This window comes from Talpa europaea (assembly GCF_964194135.1).
Source record: "Talpa europaea genome assembly, chromosome: 9".
Classification (NCBI taxonomy): domain Eukaryota; kingdom Metazoa; phylum Chordata; class Mammalia; order Eulipotyphla; family Talpidae; genus Talpa; species Talpa europaea.
The window spans coordinates 64,775,796-64,802,921 of NC_140076.1; the positions used below are offsets into that span (position 1 = coordinate 64,775,796).

A 27,126-nucleotide genomic window follows, 5' to 3' on the forward strand; every position below is an offset into this window, starting at 1 on the left:
TTATTATTTCTTTTCTTCTACTGGTTTTGGGGTTTTCTTGTTGTTCTTTTTCTAGATCTTTGAGCTTCGAGATTAGGTTGTTTCTTTGCGTTCTTTCTTGTTTCTTGATGTGAGCTTCTATTGCTATATATTTTCCTCTTATTACTGCTTTTGCTGCATCCCATACATTTAGGATATTGGTGTCCTCCTTGTCGTTCAATTCAAAAAATTTTTTAATTTCTTCTTTGATCTCCTCATTAGTCCAATGGTCTTCCAGTAGTGTGGTTTTTAATCTCCATGAGGTAGGAAAGTTCCTTGCCTTCTTTTTATGGTTTATTTCTAGTTTGATGCCTTCATGGTCAGAAAAGATGGTTGATATGATTTCAATCTTGGTGTATCTGTTGATGTTTGTCTTGTGCCCCAGTATGTGATCGATCCTGGAGAATGATCCGTGTGCGCTTGAGAAAAATGTGTACTCCGTTTTTTTGGGGTTTAGTGTTCTATAGATGTCTGTTAAGCCCAATTGCTCTAGGTCTTTATTTAGAGCTTTGGTTTCTTTACTTATTTTTTGTCTTGTTGATCTATCCATTGTTGATAGTGGTGTGTTGAAGTCTCCCACTACGTATGTGTTTTCTCTGATGTCTGTTTTCAGAGAGGACAACAGTTGTCTGATATATTTTGGTGCCCCTTCGTTTGGTGAGTATATGTTAATGAGTGTTATTTCTTCTTGAAGTATTGTCCCCTTGATCATAATGTAGTGACCATTGGGGTCTCTTTTTATCTTTTTGAGTTTGAAATCTGTTTTATCTGATATAAGTATAGCTGTTCCTGCTTTCTTTTTTGGCCCATTTGCTTGTAGGATTGTTTTCCATCCTTTAACTTTGAGCCTATTTTTATCTTTTGTAGCTAAATGTGTTTCCTGGAGACAGCAAAAGGTTGGGTTTTGTTTCTTAATCCAGGCTGCAACTCTGTGTCTTTTTATTGAAGAGTTTAGTCCATTTACATTTAGAGTTAATATTGATATGTTAACATCTGTATTTGCCATTGTGTTTGTCTTTCCTTTGATTTTATTTATTTATTCTTTTAATAACTTTTTTTTTTTGGCCTTCTTTCATTGTTATTCGTCGCTCTGAGGTTCTGGCTTTAGGACTCCTTGTAGTATTTTTTGGAGTGGGGGTTTAGTTGCAATGAAATTCCGGAGTTTCTGTTTGTCTGGGAAGGTCCATATTCTTTCTTCAAAGAGGAAGGAGAGCTTTGCGGGATAGAGTATTCTTGGTTGGCATCTGTTTTCTTGGAGTCTGTTGACTATGTCCCTCCACTCTCTCCTTGCCCGTAGTGTTTCTTCGGAGAAGTCTGATGTCAGCCTGATTGGTTTTCCTTTGAATGTTATCTGTTTCTTCCCTCTTGCCAGCTTCATTATTTTTTCCTTGTCCTGGATTCTTGGGAGCTTTACTATTATGTGTCTTGCTGTATTTTTCCTTTCGTCGTGGAAGTTTGGTGTTCTTCTTGCTTCTTGTATATCAATTTTCAGCTCCTTCTTCACATTTGGGAAGTTCTCTTCAATTATCTCTTTGAATATTTTCTCTGTTCCTACATCTCTCTCCTCTCCTTCTGGTATTCCTATAACTCTTATATTTCCTTTCCTCATGGAGTCAGATAGTTCCCGAAGTCTTTCTTCGTTCTTTTTCCTTCGTACTTCTCTTTCCTTCTCTGTTTTGGTTCTTTTTATTTCTGTGTCTTCAAGATTACTTATTCGTTCTTCCATTTCATCTATTCTGCTTTCATTGCTTTTCCCAGAATTCTTTAGTTCTTCCATTAATTCTTTGATCTCCTGCATTTCTTTTACTTCCCTCTTTAGGGACTCAATTTCTTTCTTCTGACCATTGTTTTCCCTCTCTAGGGACTCAATTGCATTCTTCTGATCGTTGATTATTTTTCCCTTATCATTGTTTTCCTTTATGACTTCTGTCAGTTTTTTAATCACGGCAATTTTAAATTCTCTTTCTGGAAGGCTCAGAAATTCTTCCAAGTTATTGTCGTTGCAATCTGGGGGCTGGCTTTCTTTTTGTGGTGTGCTTTTTCTCTGGAGAGTTGCTAGGTTGCGTGTGGTTCTTCTCCTCCCTACTGTCTGTTTTCTAATTTGCCGTATGCGTTGGGACACTGTGTTGTTGGGACTTGCCGGCATCTTGGGTGGGCTTCTCTGTTCCCCTCTGGTTCTTCCAGGAGTCATCTGTCAGTTTCAAGCAGCCTTTACTGGAGAAAGGTCCCTGTTCTAAAATGCCGATGTGGGGACACACTCCCCTGTGCGCCTGGTCTGCCCCGGCGGTGGGTTCCTGCTCCCCTCTGGGCTTGGACTGCAGGCCAGAGGGGGTCTGGCGTGGGCGAACTTCCCCCGCTCACCTCTGGCTCCTGGGGAAGCCTTCTGCAGGTAGTCTTTACTGAAGAAATGTCCCTGTTCTAAAATGGTGATGTGGGACACACTCCCTGCGCTTCTGGTCTCAGGCACATTATTCTGCGCGCCTGGTCTGCCCCGGCTGTGGGTGCTCGCTCTCCCTGTGGGCTCAGACTACTTGTTCAGAAGGGGCCCGGTGTGGGCTAACTCCCCAGCTGGCCACTAGCTCCTTCAGTAGCCTGTGCCTGGGTCAAGTCGCTAGGTGGCACCAGAGATCTCTCCTAGAGCCCTTGGGGAGCTGATTTTCCACCCCGTGGGACAGGGAGCAGAGCGGGGATGGTAGGGTACACCTCAACGGCTTTGGGGTGCTGTGTCTGCCTTGTGCCCCACCGTCTTGGGGAACCCACGCCCCTAATTTCGTGCCCCGGGTCTCAGTTCCAAAGCCCTCAGTTCCAGGACGCGGGCTGTAGCCCAGATCAGTGGCGCGGGAATGGCGCCTTTTGAATCCCGCTCCCCTGCCTGGGCGCCTTGTTCCTGCTCACTCAGGGAGGGCCTCCGCCCGGGTCTCAGTTCCAAAGCCCTCAGTTCCAGGACGCGGGCTGTAGCCCAGATCAGTGGCGCGGGGATGGCGCCTTTTGAATCCCGCTCCCCTGCCTGGGCACCTTGTTCCTGCTCACTCAGGGAGGGCCTCTGCCGTCTCCCCGCAAGCCTAGGTCGCAGGCGCAGGGCCCTGGGCAGCTGCAATCCGAGCGCCGCTTTCGCGCAAGCTTACCGGGCGGCCGGGGCTGTGTGCTAACATCCAGCTACTTTAGGTGAATTCCCCGATAACTAAAATGTGTCCCTCAGAGCCTCTCTATCAATTGATTTGGCTAAAATCTGTAACCATCCACTTCTTCTAAAAGATTATAGAACATCATTTAAACTTCCTTTAATGACTTAGAATCAGGGTTATGAGATTTATCTTTCAAAGTAGCTGTTGAGTCAGTTCTGTTTATGTGATTGTTTTTTATTTTTCTCTCTTTCCATGAGGTCAACCACTGACCTGATTTCCTATCTCCTCCTATATCTGTTTTGCTTTTTTGTTTCTATTTTGGTCAGGACCAGGTAGTCAGGTTGTTAGAAATGAATGCTAACTGTGAATCAACCAACCTTTATTTAGAATCTTGGTAAAAAAAAAAAAAAAATGTGACTTTCATACAGGGGCTTTGAGAGAACCATGACAGAGCTCAAAGATCTTTTTTTGGCTTGAGATTACAGAGTGTTAATATTAGAAAAATTGTTCTTGGAGTGAACTTGTGGTGCCTGAGTTAGGACTATATTGATATAGTTGATCTGTTAACATAGATCACACATTTTAATGCAGGTACATGCAAGTATGATCATCATTATTTTACAGTAGGCAGAGAGTGAAACTTGAATAGAGTGATTACTGTCAGAGGCAAGAGTGTTTTGAGAACCTGGGAGCCATTCTTATATATTAATCCATGTACCATACCTTAGACTATTTTTACTAACTTAAACTCCCTATATAGACCCAGAATCTTTCAATTCAGTAAAGCTATTTATTGTATTCATTTCTTGTATGGACTGGCTTATTATTTTACTAATTTTACTCAGACCCACTGTTATTTTAGCACCACAGTAGAATCATGCTAGAATTACAGGAAAGTCATGCTAGAAGAAGACTTCTAGGTCATACAGCCCAACGGTTGCCATATGCTACTCTGAAGACCCCATATTTGTCCTGACAAATTTTCACCAGCCTGTGGAAAAGTGAAGAAAAACCCCAACAATGCTTTTCATTAAATTAACTTATTCCATTTAAGGAGGTGCCTTGGGTTCTGGAATTTTGTTTCATTTCTGGTGTGCTTCATCCTTCTGTTTGAAGTGTCTATAATGGTAAGTGGCAGTTATCCGAAAAAATATCTATTTATCAAATAAAAAAAGTTGACCGTATTACATTAGGCTTCTGATTTGTGGTTGTTTTGTTTGTTTGTTTGCTCTATGAATTTCAAAAGTTTAAGACTATATGATCTAGACCAGTTCCTTCATTTTCAGTTGGGGGAACACAGATCCTGAGAAAATTGCCAAAGTTTACAAAACTGGGGAATTGGAAAGTTAGGACTAAAGCCTGGGCTTGATTTTGTCTCTGCTACACAGCTGTGTCCTTCAATAGCTAGCATGTCAGTATTATTATCAATCCTGTGGGAAGAGAAACATGAAGCTCTTAAAGAGGAAGGTATTAGAAAAAAGGAACCTCTATTTCTCAGGCACACAGATGTGCCAGACACAGTGCTAATGCTTCACGTGTGTTATTTAGTTTATTCCTCAAAGTACCTCTAAAAGAAAAAGAAAATTGAATGCACATTGTAACTGAAGAAGACTAAGTTTAGAGATCTGTGATAACTTGATTACTCAGAGGCCATTAAGTCATATTACCATTTAGTTACAAGTCACTCAACAAACATCTGTTGAGTATCTTTCATGTGTAAGATAAAGCTAATGCTAATGTAATCGAAAGATTTTAGCAAATTATAAGCAAATAATCAGTCATTGTTTACTGTTCCTCTTAAGCAACCCTATAAGACTGGTTATCATCATTTCTATTTTACAGATGAGAAGCTTAAGCTAGGAACATTTAAATGACTTGCCCAAAGTCATATATACTTATATGCTGCTGAGCTGCAGCTGGCTGTCTGACTCCAAATCCTGTCCTTCTTGTTCTACACTATGTTAGGGATATCTTTTTCTGGAGAAGAAACGTGGTACACCAGAAAAACTTTAGTCTGCAAAGGATCAGGAGCCACTTTTGCTTTGAAACGCACAAGCAAAAGAAGAGTTGATGGAGATACCAGGCATGAAAGGGTCGTAAGTTCTGGGCTTTCCAATAATAAGCCATTCTCCTCCAGATGATTTTAATAATCTCCAGCACATGTGTTCTAACCCCTTGATGCTGTACAATATGTGTAACCAAATAAAAGATCTCTCCAGATTCAGAGATTTACTGTTTGTGATGGGAAAAGGCCAACCAGATGACATCATTTATATTCCAAATATGAGCTGCTGCCAAGCCTGGTGATGTTAAACTAGAGAAATTGATCCTCAACAATATTCAGTGAAGGGAAAAAGAGAAAAAATCTTGGCCTAGATAGTATCATTTTAAAATTTATGTGAACATGAAGACTAGTTTAATAAACTTCTAACCAGAATGGGTTATGTCTAATGTGTGGGTTGATTAGGTACACTATTTCTTTCATTTAATTAAACCTACCACGTTAGGAAATAAGAGTTTCCATTTTGTTGTTGTTGAGTGAATAATTGGTGGGGGTTTGAACTGAGATTTGTATGCTCCAGCATACAAATTTGTATGCTGAGATTTGTATGCTCCAGCAGAGCATACAAAGTATCAGGAATGTGATTTCTTGCTCAAGAACTAAGATGTCCAGTTTGCAGTGGTAGAATGTCAATAACTCTGCACCCATTTCTCAGCATCTTGCCTTCTCACCCGACAATGATTTCTTTGAAGTATTCATGGCCTCACAACCATGAGACAAAAGGAAAATTGACCCCATTCCCAGTTTTACAGTTGGGTCTTGATTAATATAAGTCAATAAACACATGGCACTGTCCTTCCCCAGCCCAACCCGAATGACCAGTGATCCAAGAATGACTTGTGAGTATAAATGACTTGTGAATATAATCTGACAGAGAAAAGGACTTGGGTTTGATGCTTGGGGAGAGGGTTTTCCCTCTCTCTCCTGATGGATGATCTTAAAGAGGGTTATAGGCCCCATTTCTATAGGCATCTATTGTACTATCTCAAGGCAGACCAAGTTTAGAATATGGCCAATGTTGAGGATGAATGAATAGAAGTATATTAAAAAAAAAAAAAACTACATTGAGTCTATGATTGTGCTGTGCTTTCTCTATCCTTGTACTTCCTTTTTATGTAGTAAATATTGCATTTGCTTATTATTTAAGGCATTTGGACTTTTTGTTGCTTATCGCTGAAAGCATCCTGATTGGGAGAGCTGGCAAAACTTGCCTCTTGAGATCCTTTCAGTTTCTTGAACCACATCCTCATGGTGTTTTTAAATACAGAATCTACTTTGAATGGCTTTATGTGTCCACCTGCCACATAAACCTTACTCGGAGTGGTTTTCTAAAACACGAATGACTCATAGCACTCCCTGGCTCTCGGTCTTTACTTTACAACCCTTTCAGCTTCATGTCTAGCCATGTTCATCAGCCACTCTACTATACTTCAATTGTTCCAACATGCCATCCTTTCTTTCAGCTCTAACTCTGTGCATGTTCTTTCTACTGACTCTTAACAATCTCCTTGATACCTCTTTCCCTACACGCTCTCTCCATTAAGTCGTGACTTAGATATTATTTCCCCTGGGAGGTCTTCTCTCATAGGTCGTCTTAATACTTCTCTAGCACCTTATCCATCCCCTATCAGACCGCTTTCTACTCTATATGGAAATGACCCATCATCTGTTGGACTGTCTTTCCAATGAGGACAGGAAACATCTGTTCTGTTTACAGTTTTGTCCCTGGGGCCTAATACATAGTTGGTATAGCATAACATATTTGTTGAAAGAATGATGAATTAATTACTTAAAACTATGCAGACATTCCTCATTGCCTGGTGCCCAAGTGCCTTAATGTTACTTTCAGTGATCTAGCCCTGACTTCCTGTCCAGACCACGCTCCTGTTACTCACCACGAACTTCTTATTTAAAGTGCACTAAATCACACACCCTTTGCTGTTTTGTGTGTCAATGCCCATGATGGGCATCTTGCTACTTCCCGAAACTGCTTGTTGTTGTGCAACTAACTTTGCTTCTTTAGGTTAGGAGGTTGCTCTAAAACAGTAAAATAAAGGAGAAAAAAGATGAAAAGAAAAAGCCTGAGATCAAATTTTGCTCAGCATCTTCTCAGTTGTGTGATGCTGGACAGTGCACACAAACTCTTGTTTACATTGTGGATGTACCCAACAGGGCTGCCTTGATGACAAATGAGGGAATGGATGAGAAGTCACCTGGCACAATACTTCTTGCACCATGTACTTGGAATAACCCTGTTTGCTGAATCAGCATTGAATTCTGACTTCTAGTCTCAGAATCAGTTTGATTCGAAGTTATTGGTTTGAAAAAAGTAATATCAGAGAACAAAAATTGATCATGAGCCTGAACTTCAGGAAAACGTGTTTTAGAAGGATTAAAGTGGCCCTGCAGGGTCTTTATTCTCTGCTTTGAAATCTGGAGCGTTTCAGATTAGCAGGAGTACTGTTTGGGGTTAGTGGGAATTCTGTTTGGGAAGTTATTTGGTTTGGCTAAAATGGTCACTTTAGTATGACTGAACCTACAATTTCCAGGAAGTTACTGAGTTCCCACAGTTTCAATTATAATTGCGGAGCCCGCAGGGCAATCCTTCATGACCAGATGAGAGCACTGTGGCAGGTGTTTAGTGGTGCTTTTAACATGCTGCTGGGCAAGAGGTGAAGTGCTGGGTGGAAGCCCATTAAATGTTTTTCCGATTTGGAGAGAACCATGCTTTCTGTATTCATAGAATGGGCTGGAATGACTGACCCATAGCACTGGGTGCTGTTACTTCACCAAGCTCTTGGATTGGGATTTGTGACCCCTGTGATTTGGGGCACCTTACCTTTTGAACAACCAGCTTTTCCTAGAGTCATCTTTGATGGTTAGAGGAGGGGAGGAGCATGCAGGACAGAGGCTGCATCTAAGGAAGACTTTTCCTTCACTTAAGTATCTTCAGTGCTGCATGGCAGGGGAATTGTGTGCTTTGGGATCAGAGTGCTGGGCTCGAATCTTGTCTCATTCACCATTCATAGTCTCTATGATTTTGGGCATAGTATTTAGACTTTTTGAGTCTCAGCCTTCCCACCTATAAAATAGGAATAAAATCTGCCTTTCAGAACTTTTGTGGTGATGAGATAGTGGATGCAAACACCTACCAGTCCCTGGAGGATGAGACATAAAGGTGGAAATGAGATTAAGGATGTCTGAAGCCTCAGTTTACTCACTTGTAGAATAAAGAGGTGGGATAAGGTTAGTGTTTCCTAATGTGTTTCCTAATGGTGGACTGACAAATTGTTTATATTTTCTTCACTGGACCTAAGGGAAGGGGAGGTAAAAAAAAAAAAAAAAAAGGATAGAGAAGGGAGAGATTGGATACATTGCCTGTGCTAAGGTACAGGAGTGGGTGGGATAAAGGTGGTTATATATATATATTTTTTTTAAATAGAGGCATGTTTTTTATTTATTTATTTATTTATTTATTTGTTCTTTTATTTTTTGTTTTTTTTGTTTGTTTGTTTATAAATAAACTAGACTCCGGCTAATGGTTAAGGTCTTTCCATTTCTCTTGCTTCCTTTTCTTTTTCTTTCCTTTTTTTTTAAAAATCATTACTGAGCAACAAAAAATGATGATGTCAAAGAGAATGGACTAACATTTACTGAGTAGCAATAACAGTTATTGTTGGGGATAATGAAGATGACTAGTACGTGGCTGATGACTCCAGTAACTAGAGGGAGAGACTGGCATAATGTGATGAATGCTGTCTTTAGCAGGCAACTCTGGAAATAAAAGTGCCCCACTTTGTGATTGCTCATCCATGTGCTTACGGATTCAAGATAAGACCTAAAAGCAGACATAAAGAAAGAAATTTAAAATGGTTTATTTTTAAGGAGAGTTAGAAGCGGGGAAGGGGTGAAAGAGAGAGAGAGATTAGTTGGCCAGCACATGGCCAGATGCCATCTATCCTATTTCCAGTACCAGTGTGCAAGCCAGAGCTAAAAGAGCAGGATAGCCACCAGTGTTCAATTTTTTTTTGAAAGATTTATTTATTTATACAAGCACTGGGTATAGTCAGAAGCACAGGAGGGTGAGAGAATTCATCAGAGCCAGAGTGGGGAACAGAACAGGAAGACTGAAGAATACACTGCTGAAGGGAATAGCAGGTGGCAGGAGAGGTCTGTTACGCCATGTGGGACCCTCGCCGGTGGCCGGGAATTGAACCAGCACTGCAGAGGCTGTGGGCAGCTCCAGGGCCCAGCGCTCAACCGCTGCACCACCAAGGGAGTCCCCACCAGTGTTCACTTTTAAGTCAGCATGGCCACTTAGGTCTACCCATAGCTCCCAGTTGTTTTCTGCTTGGAAAGTCAGGTTCATGGTATGCTGAAAGTTGTAATCCTCAGCCCCTGAGATCTTGTCAGTGTGGATATGGGGGTGGAGTTTGTTCAGACCACCATTCACTGGTTGGAGTTTGCCTCTCAGTGTTCTTCTGACACTGTGATGAGGGAACCCAGCAACTATGGCATCTCTATGGTAGCAATCGGTGGCAGATATCAAGGAAGATGATTCTGAGGAGGAGATGTCTCTTCTGAGTCTTGAATGATGGATAGAAGTCAACCCTGTAAGGAGAGATATAAAGGACAGTGTGCCAGCTCAGAGAGTGACCCTAGAGATCCTGCTTTAACTCCTGAGGCAGCAACATGGAAATAATGCCAAATCGTTGACTTGGGACGGTTTATTTTGGATGTGCTCATCACTGAGTACATATTTTTCCAGGATTTGTGAGGAGATGGATTTCCATGTATGCTGTGCTTTAGCATGTCTCCTCAGTGTGTTTATTTACTGTACTTTATTCCATAACCTAGCAGGGTGTCACAGCTGGAGGCAGCTGGTGGTAAATAAATAGCTTCCATTACCCAATCCCATCATCAACCTCCACCCTGCTTCAAAAAACATGGTCTCAGACCATGGATTCCTCCACCCTCAAATCCATTGCAAAGTGTTAAAATCCTGTGACATTGCAGGAATGATTCTTTTAAAAATGAAATTGAGAGATAAAGCAAAGGACAAGTTAGATCATTAGGAATTCAGACTCTAGCAAGATTAGACATAGACTTCTTGATAGCAAAAAAAAAAAAAAAAAAGACAAAAGTACTTAACTTCTCATATTGTGGTTCTAATTCTGCTTGGGAACCAACAAGGTGTCCTACAGTTCAACTCTATTTTGACACTATCTACTCTGAGATAGCATCAGATCCCATAGAGTAAGGATTCAGACGTACAACTGTCCTACTTCAGATGCCAATTGCAAGTCCAGGTTGTTAACCTGTGCTTCTGACCAAACAGTTATATTTTGGGTCTCTCCCTTTCTTAGGTTCTATTAATTTGCTCACAGAACTCAGAGAATGGCTCACAGAACTCAAACAGTTTACTTACTAGATTAGCAGTTTATTATAAAAGTATATAACCCAGGAACAATCAGAAGGAAGAGTTACACAAGACAAGGTATGCAGGAAGAGGAACAGAACTTCCATTCCATCTTGCATCACTCTCCCCAAATCTCCACATGTTCACCAACCAGAAGCTCTCCAAACCTCATCTTTTAGGGTTTTTATGGAAGTTCATTACATAGATGTAATTGAATATTGGTGATTCAGTTTCATCTTCAGCTTTTCGTCCCACCCCCACAGTTCCTGTGTGTGTGAGTGTTGGGAGGAAAGGGGTATAGAGATAATTACTGAAAGTTCCAGGCCAGCAATCACATGGTTGCCTACACAGACAATCAGTCCCCATTTTTTAGTGCTTTCTGGTCCTTTCACTAACATAACAGAATACACCTTAAGTCTTCTCTTACAGGAAATTCCAAGGGTTTTAGGAGCTGTGTGTCAGGACTGAGAATGGATACTAAACTTATATATTTCTTATAATAAATGACAGCATCAGAGTCATCTGCTGTGAATGTGATTTGGGATGATTCAATTGAACTTGGTTTGGTTGAGACTCTCCTATGTGCTTTTTGCTTTCCTATACTTTATCACATTTGGTGATTCAGTGGTAGGTTTGTCAGACAATAAAGAATGAATGAACAAATTGGTGGTGGGGTAAAAGAAGAAAGGGGTTGGTGTAGCAAAAGTTCTGGTAACTAATTTGTGATTAACACAACATTGGTATTTCAAAAACCACAATGCATAGGGGAAGAAGGGGCTATTCACCAATCAGTAGCCTCATCACTTAATGTATTAAAATCACAGATTTTTGGCTAATACAAGTATAATCAGGATCTCTTCCTTTGTGCTGTCTGGGCATAGGGTGTCTGGTAGCTACAAGAAGCTGAGGCGAATTCAGGAAAACCCAGATACATATTAAAGAGGAAGGTATACCTTATATTCCTGAGTTTGTGTACTCCAAGGAACCTTGAAAAGAGGGGCTAAAATGGACATTTAAAAATGGTGACACAGTAATTATTCATTGAGATATTTAAGATTTATAAAGTGTCAAAGTATTTTTCCAAGGGAGGAAAACATGAATGTCTATATATATTTTTTTTTTCCTTTTTCCTCTCTAACAAGCATTAATGAGTGCATGATAAAGTGGAATCAGGAATTTTCAGAGCTTTGCCTTCTTAAAATTTCCAATAATATTATTTTAGTAGGCAGGAATTTTTCTTGAAGTTAAGCCTTGTAAGTCTGGATGAATATGTCTTGGTCAGAACAGATCAGGATAAGGCCAAAATACCATCATAAAAACAGTGTGGGTTAGACCCTGATACACACACACATATCTAGATACCAGTTCTCTTGGCACTTGAGCAATCAGAGTAAATCCAGGAAAAAAAAAATTTTTTTTGGAAGGCTTGTAGAAATAAATGGACTTCATCTCCAACACAGCTGAATATGCCTTCTGAGGTCTCCGTGCTATCTTCCTAAACAACATCAAACAGACTCTCTAAGAAATAAGGAGAATAGGGAGAGAGCAAGTCAAAGGAAAGCATAGTGAAGGAAAATCATTCTTTTTGGGAGAGATTCATACTTCTCTCCACAACTCTATTGGTTGTTCTTGTTTGTTTGTTTTAACTGAACCAAGTTTTGACATCTAGGGAATCTCAGTGTTACTGAGTACTGAATTTATTTCAAGCGACTCTAACAACTGAGACCAGAAAAGATTTACAACAGAAATTTGGATACAAACTTGAAGTCTTCCAAAAAACAAATGGTTTTGGGTAATGAACATAAAACAAATTTCACACCCCTCCTCCCCTCTAAAAATGTTCACTAACTTTCTCCAGGCAATTTTGAAATAAATTTACGAGAAAAGCTATGAAGCTTGAGATCCAGGTTTATGCACAGAAAGGTTCACTTTATGACATTGCAAATTCGGTTAGTTGATATTTAAATGTGCTGTCACTGAATGCATTAATTACAGGCCATAATGAAGGCAAACAAAAATTATCAAGCCATCAACATCAGGGTAATTTCAGTTTTTTGTTTGTTTTTTGATGTTAGCAACTGTTCATTTAACTTATGGGAGGTGGTTATTGAGGGATCCTAAGCACAGATAACTATGCTAAAGCCAACAACATAATTTTTGTGACTTGAACTTTCTCCCTAAATGTACCAGTCCACAGTAGTGTCATGCTGTAGATGTGCTTATATAATCTTATCACTAGGCAGTTGTTCATCTATTGACTTACACATCGGTGGCCCACAACAGCACTTAATTAAGAGTTAGTTTTTCCCCAACCTCAGCTTTTTTTTTCCTTTCCTGGCCATGGAGATGGAGTAGGAGAATAATCTGCAAAGATATGTAATGGGTGAGATTAATGTATGACTTTAGGTATGTTTTCTTCATTCAGGCCAAAGGGATCAGAATTTATCTGCTTTGCAACTATAAACTCTTGGAGGTTATAGAATGTCTCATGACTCATAATCGTAAGTGCTCATCTAAGATGTTTCCTTTCCTTTGAAGTCCTAATGCTGTGACAAAAGTCCTCGTAAATTCACCCAAAAGGATTGTATGCAGTGATCTACCGACCCCTTGGCCTCCATGTCCTGTCTCTGCTGCAGTCGAGAAGCTTCACTACCACCTTGTAGCTCCTTGCCTTTTACGTTGAAAAAAGGCCAGTCACTCTGTCTGCACAGTGGAAATAATAACTCTTACCTTTGTGGAGAACAGGTCTTATAAGGACTAAATCCTAACAAAGTAGTATATGTAGTTTCTGATATTGAGCAAATTTTCAATATGGTGTCCACTTCAGGAGTGATTTGAAATACCCTAGTTAAGTCTGTATGGTGACTAAGCTTATATCAAGTTAGCCTGATTTGACAATGGATATATATGTAGATTTAATTTTATTCTTTAACTTTCTGAAGATGTAATTTTATTCTTTAACTAAGAAACTTTGGGTCCCTGTCTTTTTCCTGCCTTGATCTAGTTGGTGTCTTCCTCCCACTTATTCAGCATGAGCCCCACGGCTGTTGTAAGTTGCCCTGTCCAGCCATAGCCAAGCCAATGAAATGGTAGTTTGGCCTCGTTCACCAATGGCTGTCAGTAGGAGCCTTTGGTAACACATTTGACAAGTGAGCATTCCTTGAGCTCTAAAGAAGACTGGTTCCAAGCCCCACTTCCCTTCCTTTCCTCAACTGACTATGATTTTCAGGAGCTCGTGGCCACATTTGACTCTGTTTTCTCTTTAGTGGATCAATCATTATTTCCATTTACTTTATCTGTTTTGCATCATGTTGCTCCTCTGCCTTGAATTCTGTGCAAAGTCTGTTCAATTAGTATTTGTGGATTGAAGAAATCCACATGAATTTCACATGAATTGAAGATTGACAGAGAGATGCAAGAAGAAATTTACATTGTAGCAACATTGTATTTTCAAACTTAGCATGAGACTTTCCGTGGGCTATACCTTGCTAAGCAAGTATCTACTCCCTCCTGCCACCTCCTCCAGCAGAGGAGTCGACTTTCGTACCCTATTGACAGTAAACTAGGTCATGTGATTTGCTTCAGCCAAGGAAATGTTATCAGAGGAAACACAAGCAGAGACTTGAAATGTGCTTGTGAAGAGGGATCTGGTGCTTCTGAGTCTGCTATTGCCAAGAGAAAAATGTGTACCAGGTATTGCACTGATCCCAAAGGAACACAAGCTGTGTCCCATAGACCTGGAACAAACATGATCCACACCCAGTCTGGGCTTTCAGCTACACAGTTGTGTAAGCAAGCGATAACTGGTTTTTATTATTTTGAGTTTTGTAATAATTTGTTTTGAAGCAATGTATGATGTTCATTTTTCTTTTCTTTTTTTTAGACTTTTTTTTTTTTTAAGATTTATTTTTATTTATTTATACAAGCACTGGGTACAGTCAGAAGCGCAGGAGGGTGAGAGAATTCACCAGAGCCAGAGTGGGGAGCAGAACAGGCAGACTGACGAAACACACTGCTGAGGGGAGCAGTGGTTAGCAGGAGAGGTCTGTGTACCATGTGGGACCCTCCTCCAGTGTCTGGGGAGCAGCCGGGGATCGAACCGGCGCTGCAGAGGCTGCGGGCAGCTTCGCAACCCAGCGCTCAACCGCTGCGCCACCGGGGAGGCCCTGATCTTCATTTTTCTTAAATGTCTGTTGGTAACTTTGGCACTGGGGAGTTTCCACTGTTCTCTTCATTCTGTTCAGTGACTAGGTTTATTATACTGTCATTATACTAACCGGTTTGCAATTCCCCTCCTTGACCCTAATATGGTCTCTTTCCTATACCTCCAAACTCTTACTGATTTTGGGTCTGCCCTCCCTCCTTCTCTCCCTCCCTCTTTCCTCTTCCTTCCTTCCTTCCCTACCCACACATCTCTTAGAATGATACTTTCATTTTAAGCTGCCATGAAGAATTTTAATAAACCAAGAGAGATTCTCTACAGGAGGGATTCTTGTTCTACCTGTTAAAACTATGTTTTTTTCCACATCTTTCATCTGCTCCCACCTCCATTCTCCATCTCAGCTCTCACACCCATACTTGGCTGCTCTTTGGAGAGTTTCAGCAATGATGTCAGGTGGCAAGCGAACCTCAGGTGGTCTGGGCTTGCTTAGGCCACATTTTGACTGGGTATTTATACTGACCTGAGTATTTAAACTAGCCTGAGCTACACTAAATAGCACATTCCGTAAAAGAGAATTGTAAAGCTTCTTACTTTTGCCTTGATCTTTAGCCTGATTCTCCTGCCCATTCCATCATATTCCAGATCATTTGGCCTTGTCTCCTACTCTGACACCAGATTTGAACCTGGTATGTGTTCACCTGATCTTTTTCATTCCAGCTCCCTTCCTTGTTTCCTCAACTTCAATGACAAAACAGACCCCCATGCACTAGAGCAGCATCAGAGAGCTCTGAGATGTGAATAAGCAAGATTTTTCCATCCCCTCAGGCCTAATGGAGGGATGGGGGAAATGCCATCCTTAATCAGTCAAACTTGACACTGCTGTTCTTGGTTCTTGCCAGTACTGCATCCAGAGTAGCTTCCTTATCTCCCCTTTCATGTTTTAACCTACTTTTCTGGCTGAGTCTGTTCTTTCTGGAGCTGCCAGCTTCTCACACCTGGACTCCTATGAGTAACCTCTGTCTTACCTCTCTTGTCTTGTATTCCCCAGGCTGTGTTTTATTTGCTTGACATGCCTGACTTTGTGATTTGAATCTTGGTCCCTCTACAGAGTTGCCACTCTTCTTTACCTCATGATTCTGCTGAAGCATGTGATTCTTACACTCAGTGTCTTTCTGCTGATGCCATATGAGGTATAGGACTGTAGGGGTGTGACCTGCTCATCTCTTAGGAGCACTTGTTGACACTTAGTACCCAGCACCTCTTGCATTGGGGTCAGGATTATTAGATGTACAGCGTTCTAAAAGGATGATGGGGGCCTCCCTGGTGGCTCAGGAGTTAAAGACAGTGTTATCAAGCTATCACCAGCCACTGCAGCACAAGTTCTGATCCCTGGCCGGCCAGGGAGCTGACCCACAGGATGCAGACCTCTTCTGTCTTGCCTGCTGCTCCCCTCAACAGTGTATTTCAGCAGATCTGCCAGTTCTGTTGCCCACTCTGTCTCTGATGAATCCTCTCAACCCCTGCATCTCTGGTTTACACTCCAGTTCTTGTATGCATAAATAAATAAATCTTTTTAAAAAATGAAAGGAGGATGATATCCCTCTCTCATATGTAATTCAAAATAAAATCAAATGAAGCTATAAAACATAAAATTCATAAGCTAGCTGAAGAGTTAAATCTAAAAATCAGTTTCCTTCTTCATGTTTGGATAAGAAAATTCTGGATAAATTTATAAGAACTGAACTACTTTTTACATTATTTTAAAGATTTATTTATTCATGCATACAAGAGCTGGGGTACAGGCCAGAGATGAGAGGATTCACCAAATCACCAGAGACTGAGCGGGAAGCGAACAGGCAGACTGAAATACACTGCTGAGGGGACCCACTGGCTTCACAGAAGAGGTCTGCTTTGCCATGGGGGTTTCTCTCTGGCCAGCCGGGATTGAACTCATATGCTGCAGAGGCTGCGAATTGCATCATAGTGGGTGCTTAACCCCTTGCTCCACCAGGAAAACCCACTTTTTACATTGTTTCATTTGAAATCATTCATTCTGGGCCTCCCCTGGTGGCGCAGTGGTTGCGCACTGGGCTGCGAAGCTGCCTGCAGCCCCTGCAGCACCAGTTCGATCCCCGGCTGTCAGTGAGGGTCCCACATGGTGCGACAGGCCTCTCCTGCCACACCCGCTGCTCCCCTCAGCAGTGTACTTCGGTCCTTCTGCCTGCTCTGCTCCCCGCTCTGGCTCTGGTGAATTCTCTCACCCTCCTGCGCTTTTGACTGTACCCAGTGCTTGTATAAATAAATAAATAAATCTTAAAAAAAATTAAAAAAAGAAATAATTCATTCATGTATTATTTATTTGTTAGGTATTCCGCCTTGAGGCACCAGTTCAGTTGACTGGTATTAGAAATCTAGCACCGATTAAAGTCTGTCCATCTTGCTCATACCACTCCTTCCTCTTGCTGCTGCTACTTGGGTTACCTGTTAGATACCTGCCTCCAGATCTCCTCATGTCACGTTGTACAGAAAAATGACTATTCTGTGTGCTACTTAGAAAGAACTTGCTCTCTTGCCGCCTCTCTTGGGGTGGGGAGGGAGGAATTAGCACAGTGAGTACTGTGAGTGACTATTTATATTTTCTTGACTCTGGCTCAGTTTTCTTTCCCCTCCCATCTGTAACCAAATTCATCCAGTGCCTGATGTCTCTGGTGTTTGTGGGGGAGTGGAAGTCCATGGAAAAACCGTCTTCCTGGGTCTTTGGTCTGCCAAGGATCAGTATGAGACCAGCTGGGGTGTGGGGTATGGTGAGAAGGTGCCACAGTGGGGTCTGGGCCTGTCAGAGGAACACAACCGCTCTCACTGTGTGTAGGGCTCCATAGTTTTATAAAGCTTGCATGTCATTTAAAAATCTGTTCTCATTACAGACAATCTTACATGATCTGAGTGCTATCCCCATTTTACAGATGAGGAGTAAGAGTCCAGAGAGCTTGAGTGATTCCCAAAGTTATTTAGATGCTTTGGAAAACTTGACACTGAGTTTTGTCAAAGGATCATCCATATTTGAGACACAGTTTGACGCATTTCATTTCATAAAGCTAAAAAAAAGTTTTTTCTTGAATTTATTTAAATTATTTGCCCACATTGATATTTATACTCCATCTTATTCAACATAAGATTTAAGCAAACATACACATATATTCACACATATCCCAACTGAATATGTGGGAACTGCATTTCTGAAAGATTTTTGAACCAAAACCTCAAATGATTTGTTTAGTTTTTGGTCAACATACAAGAGTACTTGTGTTTTCATCACTAAGTTCTTGGGCTGGTTTGCTTTTGCAGGGGGCTGAGTAATGTCTAGCAAGGCCTCCTCTGTTGAAACCCAAATATGCTCACGTTGTACACTTAGATCCCTCCAGAGAAGGCTGAGACCCAGGAAGTCTGCCAGATGTTTACACTGCCTTTTTGTGGAAAGCTAAACTTTTTATTTTTGTTTGCTTATTTGTTGAGCTGTGGAAGGGAAGTTTGAACAAGACCTTTTCCAGAGCAATGAAGGTCAAAATGTTAAGAGGTACTGGTGAAATGCATGGCTGATCTCTATGTGGATGATGTTCTCACTATTTGATAACCAGGGAAAACTGAGATCCTTGGAGGACACACCCATGACCCTGATTCTGTCACTTGGATATCTCTGTGGTTTTTGCACAAGTCACAGCTCTTAGGAAATATGGCTTAATTGCTAAGAACATAGGCCCTGGAATTCATTCTGCCCTTGAGTCATAGTTCCACTTCGGGTAAGTTGTATCTTATCTATGCACTGTAGTTTCCTCATTTATAAATGGGATTATCTTATTGTATTCTTGCTGGAAATTACTGATTTAACCTACTTAAACTGTTATCTTAGAGCCTGGGTCTTTCCTAAAGCTCAGTTCCTTTGTCTACAGGTGAGCTATAGGGCCAACTGTGACTTGTATGTTATTAGGGTCCACGGTAGTACCAGGGTTGCTTTGGGTCACCTGCTCTCAGAGTCCACAGTCAACTACCCTTTTCTTGGCCTCTTGATATTTCTCAAGACTTTTCTTGTCTTTTCTTGTTGCTGTGACAACTCAGGCGTGAATAGAGGAATCCTTTCTCCATATTAATAAGCATGTTTATGGTATATATGTGGGTTATGTCTTTTGTAACCAAGGAAACATTTCCGGTGAGTCACAAAATGAGCCACTGTCATTTAGAGGTTGGAAATTGCAAATATGTATATTTTGGAGGGCTTTTCTGTCTTCTCCTCATGTGGCCTCTTGCTGACCCTTCACCAAAAATGTCCTCTCCCCTCTTCACTCTATAAATCAGACGTGCTGAGAGGTCCTCTAGAGCAGAAGAGAAAGCAGTGTTTCATACTCAGAAACACCCAGATTCAATCCTGTTCCTGCGACAGCTTCGGTGTGACCTTGGGTACAAATTGAAATATTTTGAAGTTCTTTGAGGCAGTACGCATGATGGTTAGAAGATGAATACAATAGGGACAATGGAACTCCAGTACCCCAATTTCCACTTAAAATCCCAGCTTCACTACTTATTAACTCCATGACCTTGAATATATTACTGATCTTGCTGTGGCTCAGTTTCCTCATACTTAGGGCAGGAATAATAGCATCTCCCCCCATTACTGTTATAAGGAATAAGTAAGTGATATGTATCTATATTTAGATAAAATAAATGGCAAATATACAAAAATATATGCATGTATTATATAATTAAATATATAATATGTGTATGTGTACTATATATGCACATGTACACTAATATCACTTGTTAAATATACATATGTACTTATATTAGTACATATTTAAAGTTATATAGTTATCACTTTAATGTATATTTTCATATATATCATTTATTTAATCCTTATAACAAATAATGAGAGAAGTGTAATTATTATCTCCATCCTAAATACGATGAAACTGAGACAGAATGAGGTCAATAGTATGTCTGTCTATCTAGTTGGCTCTCTGTCTATTTGTATCTGTCATGTGTCTACATCACTTAAAATAATGCTAAATGCATAGTTCATGGTAAGAATTAAATCATCAACATTAAATCCTTTACCTGTAAATGAGTGAAGATAACCCAACTTCATAAAGTTGTTTTAAGGTAAACTAGTTACTATTCTCTATCCATGTTGTCAGTCTAGCACAGATTCTTCTTTCTTCTTCTCTTCTTTGTTTTTTTTTTCCTCAAAAAGTCATTGTCTCAAGACATAAATAGAAACCAGAAAACAGTACAATTAGGACAACAGAATGTGGAGATCAACATGTTAGAGTAAAACATAAAATGTTTTTGGCAGGCTGAAAGCAACGCTCTAAGAATTGCTTTCACTAAGCACGCTTCTTTCGAGAGAAAGAATTGACTTAGACTTACTGTCACATATACAGACCTTTCAGCAGTAAATGCAGAGGTATGTAAAACAATTAGGCAATACTTTTGCACGTGACAGTTTTTGTTGACGGAAAATTTGTCAGACATGTCTGGTTTTGTTGTTACTGAGATTTAATAAGATAATTGTATTTCATCGTGTTCTTTTAGCTAAACTATGGTTATTTTCAGATTCTTCCAGCTACGTTGCTTATTTCTTTTTCCATATTTGTATCCCCAGCATGTGATACCTAATAAAAATAAAATAAATGTTGGTTAAAGGGATAATTAGAATCATTGTTCAGGATTTTCAAATTTGAGGCCTGTATCACATCTACCTTTGCATTACTAAATGCTTTCCTACACTCCCAGGGCAACTTCCCTTCACTTCTCTGTAGTGACTAAATGGGCATAAACACTGTAAGGGGAGCCCAGTTTGCTCTTGATTAATAATCTAAACTGTTAACTGTCCATGAAAATCTGTTCTCTTTGCAACCTGAGCTATTATTCCAGTATCCCTTGTATTCAGTGTGCCCATGTAACTGAGTTTTCTCCAAGGCAGTGTGACAGTGAGTGATGGCCCCACTCCAGTACTCGCCCACATCAGCCTCCCACATTTGCTTCTCTAGGCACCTTTTCTGTTGTAGCCCACTGAGATGTCAATGTCTACAGAAATGTTGATAATCACAGAGTAAACATTTCAAACCTCCATGGTAGGATGGAAAATGGCTCTGACAACACCCACCTAGGACTGTTAGGTAAGCAAAAAATATAATTAGATTTTGTTAAGCCACTGAAATTTTGCCTATTTGTTAGCACAGCTGAGACTAATATAATATTGGGCAATTAAGAAATTGATTCATTTTGACCAGAAAAATGTGATCACTAGTTCAGTGGAGCTACCAACATGAGGGGTAAGTAAAACTATTGAATAGCATTCCTTTTGTGCTCATGAAATACTAAAGCTACTACTTGGCAAGTAGCAGGTGTGACGCATCATTATGCTCCCATATAGTTTGTCTGTATTAGATGAACTTATAATATTTATAATTATTTTATAATTCTGCTTGTGTAATAAGCAAAAAGATATCATCATAGAGTGAAATAATGACCAGTGTTTCATTAGGTAAAGATACTAGAGAAAAACAAAGAGCACATGTAAAAATAATTTTTTAAAAATCTAGCATGACACATCATTTATAGCTACTATTCTAAGTTCTTTAATCATATTAGTTCATCAGCCATGGACCATGTTTACATTAAATAAATATAATATATAATAAACGTAAAAATATATAAGTAAATTCTATAATAGAATAAATATATAATATGTAAATATAATACATAAGACATGTATGAAGGCAAATTGACAATCCTACTGCCCCATCAGGTTGTCTGCTCTCTTTTCTCCAAGTTCTCTTCAGTCTATAACTGTTTGTACCAATGAGCTTTATCTTTATCTGGCTATAATCAACAGCATTAAATGACAAATATATTTTAACTTAATTTTGGATTTACATCATCTTGAAAAGTTTCAGGAATAGTGCAAAGAATGCCTATATATTGATCAGTCTGAGTTTTAGTAACAAAGTACCACTATTTATTTATTTATTTATTTTTAAGATTCATTCATTTATTTACACAAGCACTGGGTACAGTCAGAAGCATGGGAGGGTGAGAGAGAATTCACCAGAGCCAGAGCAGGGAGCAGAACAGACAGACTGACGAAACACACTGCTGAGGGGAGCAGCTGGCGGCAGGAGAGGTTTGTGCGCCATGTGGGACCCTCGCCCGGTGGCCAGGGATCGAACCGGTGCTGCAGAAGCTGCAGGCAGCTTCTCAGCCCAGCGCTCAACAGCTGCGCCACCGGGGAGGCCCAAAGTTTGACTATTTAGTTGACTTATAAATAGTAACAATTTATTTCTCACATTTTTGCTGACCAGGAAATTCGAGATCATAATACCAGTGGGACTGGATTCTCCTGAGGGCCCTTTGACAGATCACTGACTCTTCTGTGTCCTCATATGACTGAAAGAGAAAGAGAGTAAGCAAGCTCTCTCATGATTATTATAAGGGCACTAATTCCATCCATGAGGATTCCACCCTCCTAAATTCATCTAATCGTAATTGCTTCCCCAAGTCCCCACCTTCTACAACCATCATACTCAGGAAATAGTGTTTCAACGTATGAAGTGGGGTGGAGGCAGGGCCCAAGGGAAGAGGGCGAGATGCAAATATTTAGTATAGACTGAGAACCGACAACTAGGGAAAAGAGCAATTTACTCATTCCTCAGACTGAATTGAGACAAGACATTGGACAGTTATGCCCAAGAAAAGCAGGATTTTATCCAGCATTTCTCTCAGATTGTCAGGGTGCTGACTAAGGATGACCTAGGTCCCCCTAAGACAGGAGATGCTATTGCCCAATTCAAGGAGGTCCTGGAATACAATGTTATTGGAGGCAAGTGCCAGAGGGGTTTGAAGGTTTGATAACATTCCGGGAGCTGATGGAGCCCTGGAAACAGGATGCTGAGGGTCTCTGACAGGCCCTGTCTGTAGGCTGGTGTGTAAAACATCTCCTAACTTTCCTCCTAGTGCCAGATGACATAATGGGTTCATTGCTTGTCCAATGGGGGTGGTTCTGCTGGTACCAAAAGCCAGGCATAGGTTTGGATGCCTTCAGTGATGCTGTGCTTCTGGAGGCAAGTATCTGTTACCTTCTGAAACTCTACCACTAGGAGCAGCCCTATTACCTGAATGTGATGGAGCTCTTCCTGCAGTGTTCCCTTCAGACTAAGATTAGACAGACCCTGGACCTCATCACAGTTCCTAGGGCAATGTGGATCTCTGTAAATTCACTGAAAAGTGTTACAAATATATTGTCAACCGTAAGATTGCTTTCTATTCCTTCCACCTCCCTGCAGCTGTTGCCATGTATCAATATATGGCAGGGATTGATGGGGAGCAGGAGCATGCCAGCACCAAGAAGGTCCTGCTGGAGATGGGCAAGTTCTTTCAGATGCAGGATGATTACCTTGACCTTTTTGGGACCCCAGTGTGTCTGGCAAGATTCATACTGACATTGAGGACAACAAATGCAGCTGGCTGTTGGGTCTGGAAACAGCACTAGATCTTACAGGAGAATTATGGGTAGAAGAATGCCAAGAAGGTGGCCCTGGTAAGGGCACTATACAAGGAACTGTGTCTGCCAGTTTTGTTTGCACATTATGAGGAAGACAGTTATAGCCACCTTGTGAGTCTCACCAAGCAGGATGCTATATCCATCTTCCTGAGACTTACACACAAGATCTAAAAGCCAAAAACAGTAACCTAGAGATGTAGGGTTAAGAGGGGAGGCTCTCAATAAATTTTTGTGTAACCTCAAAAAAACAAAACAACCCCCACCAAATATTTAGTCCACACATCCTTTAAAAACTTTTCCCAGAAACTGGGTCGCTACATGCAAAAGAATGAAGCTTGACCACTACCTCACACCATACACAAAAATCAACTCAAAATGTATTAAAGAACTAGACATAAGACCTGAAACCATAAAATATATAGAAGGAAATATAGGTGAAACACTACGTGATTTGCACATCAAAGACATCTTTACAGACACATCACCCAAAGCAGTGATAGTGAAGGCAAAGATAAACAGCTGGGACTACATCTGCACAGCAAAAGAGACAATAACAAAAACAAAGAGAAACCCCACCAACTGGGAGAACATTTTTGCACCCAACACTAATGATAAAGGACTGATCACAAAAATCTTCAAAGAGCTGATGAGACTCAACAACAACAAAGAAAATAATCCAGCCAAAAAATGGGCAGAAGAGCTAAAAAGAAACTTCTCTGAAGAGGAAATGCAAATGGCCAACAGGCATATGAAAAAATGTTCAACATCACTTGTCATCAGGGAAATGCAAATCAAAACTACCATGAGATACCATCTTACACCAGTGAGAATGGCACATATTAAAAAAACTAGCAACAACAAATGTTGGCGAGGGTGTGGAGAAAAAGGAACTCTTCTGCACTGTTGGTGGGAGTGCAAACTGGTCCAACCACTGTGGAGAGCTGTGTGGAGATTTCTGGACCTACTAAACATAGAGCTTCCATATGATCCAGCAATTCCACTCCTAGGTATTTACCCAAAGGACACAGAAACATCAATTCCAAAGAACACCTGCACCCCTATGTTTATAGCAGCACTGTTTACAATAGCTAAGCTTTGGAAACAACCCAAATGCCCAAAAATAGATGACTGGATCAAGAAGATGTGGTACATATATACCATGGAATATTACTCAGCATTCAAAAAAGATAAACACATGCAATTTGCAGCAGCATGGATGGCGCTGGAAGGGATCATGCTCAGCGAAATAAGCCAAAAAGAAAAAGAAAAATACCGGATGGTCTCACTCAGAGCAGGAATCTAGAAAACTTAAATAAGGGACCAGGAAAATGAATAACTATAAGAAAGTGAAAATCAAAATCAACAAAAAACTATGAACCAGAGACACTTTTAGAGGGGCGGGGGCGGGAGGGGAGGGATTGGGGTCAGAATGGGGGGGCTGCAATTGTATGGGGAATATAAAAATAAAATTTATTATTTAAAAAAAAAAAACCTTTTCCCAGATTCCCCAAATTTTAACATTTTACTTCGTTTACTTTATTCCTTTCTCTTTCTCTCTCTAATGTTTCCGGAATCATTTGAGAATACATTGCAGACATAATAAAGATTTTTATTTATGCATACAAGAACTGGGTGGTAGTCAGAGTTTGGGGGGCTGGGGTGGTGGTGGAGGGAGATGTGAAAGGATTCACCAGAGACAGAGTGGGAAGCAGAACAGGCAGATCTACTGAAATACACTGCTGAGGGGAGCAGCGGGTGAGGCAGGAGAGGTCTGCTGCCCCATGTGGATTAGCTAGCTGGCTGGGGATCCAACTCATGCTGCAGTAGTTACCAATAGCTTGATATCACTGACTTTACACAACCAGGGAGGCCACCAATAATTTCCTTATAACAAAAGAAAATCTTACGTCTCTTCTGTGCTGTTTAATCTGCAGCAGTTAAGTTCAGACTATCTAAATCTTTCATGATGTTGACATTTTTTAACTGTACAAGTCAGCTATTTTGTAGAATGATCCTCAATTTTGTTTCATCTATGTTAAATCATGATTGCACTGAGTTTATACATTTTGGCTAAAATATCACAGACTGATAGTATGTTCTCAATGTTTCATGTCAGAAGGCAATTGGTGTTAAATTGTCCCATTACGTACGATGTTAACTTTGATCTTTAAAGTTTGTTGGGGCCTGCAAAATTTCTCTATTGTAAAGTTCCTATTTTCCTCTTCATTATTAATAAGCGGTTTTTGGGGAGATACTTTGAAACTGCAAATACCCTATCACTTTTCAAACTTTCTGCCACTAGTTTTAACATCCATTGATAATTCCTGCCTGAGTCCATTATTATTGCTATGGGTGTTAAGTGGTGATTCTATGAATCCAATATTTATTTCTACTTTCATTAGTTGATTTCCATTATAAAGAAGAACTTTTCCACCACTTGCGTACTTAAATCCATATGGACTCATGAATATATTTTTTCTTATTTAATGAGCTATAATCCTGATTAATTTGATTATATTCATTATATATATATATATATATATATATATATATATGCTCAGATTGTACCACTGGCCACCTCTAGTCACTTTCTAAGTCCATTTAAAAAACCACCTCTTATACAATCCTGTTCTAGTCCACTCAGGCAGTTATTAACTCATTCCTTTGTGCCCCAGTGAATGATGGGCTTTCCTATCTTCACATGTTTCTTGTCAGGTTGTAGTTGTTTGTTTCTATTTTCATATTTGATAGTAAGCTCTGGAGTGTAAGGCAATTATCTATTTCATCCTGTATTCTCAATGCTTACCACAGTGTCTAGTGCAAGTTGAAAACTCAGTTCTTCTTTATTAAAAGCATGAATGAACAGAAGACAAGAAAAACAAAAAACAAAAAACAACAGTGGTTACATTTCTACTGACTTGCCTAGGTCCCTTTTCTTGGGCACTGACTTCAACTAGCAAAAAGGAACTTATCTATTAAGTTTCACAGCAGACTACTGTGGGTCTTGCAATAGCAAGTCCAAATCAACATGGATTAAATTGTTGACATGCTTGAACCTAACATAAATATTTTCCCCTATTTCAGGGGCTGCCTGCCAACTCTGATCTCATTTCCTTACTGTTTTTTAATGATTGGCTTAATATATTGTTTTCTCTATTGGTTCTTCATTCAATAAGAACCTCTCTGCCCAATGATGGAATAAAGTGGTATTATCAATCTTTCTTTTATGGCTCTTGATTAAGGGACCTAGGTTTAATTTCTAATCTGTGTAGCTAGGTGTATGCTTTTGAGTGAATTATTTCAAATTCCTCATCCTTCATTTTCCTTTAGTCTGAAATCTAATGCAAGGATGTATTGCATTGGACTGCAAATGAGATAACCTACGTGAAATCACTATGAAATTGTCTGGATCCTCTGAACTTTTGCACTTGACATTCCGTTTGTCTATGATGCTATTCCTGGGTTCTGCTGTGTCTTTATTGGCAAATCCTTCCTTATCTTTCAGAGCTGTTTTGTTTCACCTTCTTGCATATTGGATGACATATTGTGTCCTTGGGTGACATATTGTGTCCTCCAGATCTGAGTTTTGTCTGGATATGACATGAAAAGTGCAATGGGATATAAATTTCCCCTTCATAAGCTACCCACAGAATGGTTCCCCTGAACTGCACGTGCATACCTACCCTTTTTATCTGCATGGTTCTGGCATTTCTTTGCATAATAATGATCCCCCAGTTAAAATTTTATTCCTCTGACTGTGAAGGTATCCTTTGGTTCTCTTAGGTT

General features: G+C 40.2%; 1 pseudogene across 1 annotated transcript in view; it reads left to right on the forward strand.

Moving 5' to 3' along the window:
- The window catches only part of LOC311176716 (farnesyl pyrophosphate synthase-like), a 176,919-nt pseudogene extending 153,408 nt beyond the window's left edge, over positions 1 to 23,511 (forward strand). Inside the window, exon 2 of the transcript in view lies at positions 22,509 to 23,511. The product of the transcript in view is annotated as a farnesyl pyrophosphate synthase-like (transcript). The remainder of the gene's footprint in view (positions 1 to 22,508) is intronic.
- Positions 23,512 to 27,126: the final 3,615 nt, after the last annotated feature.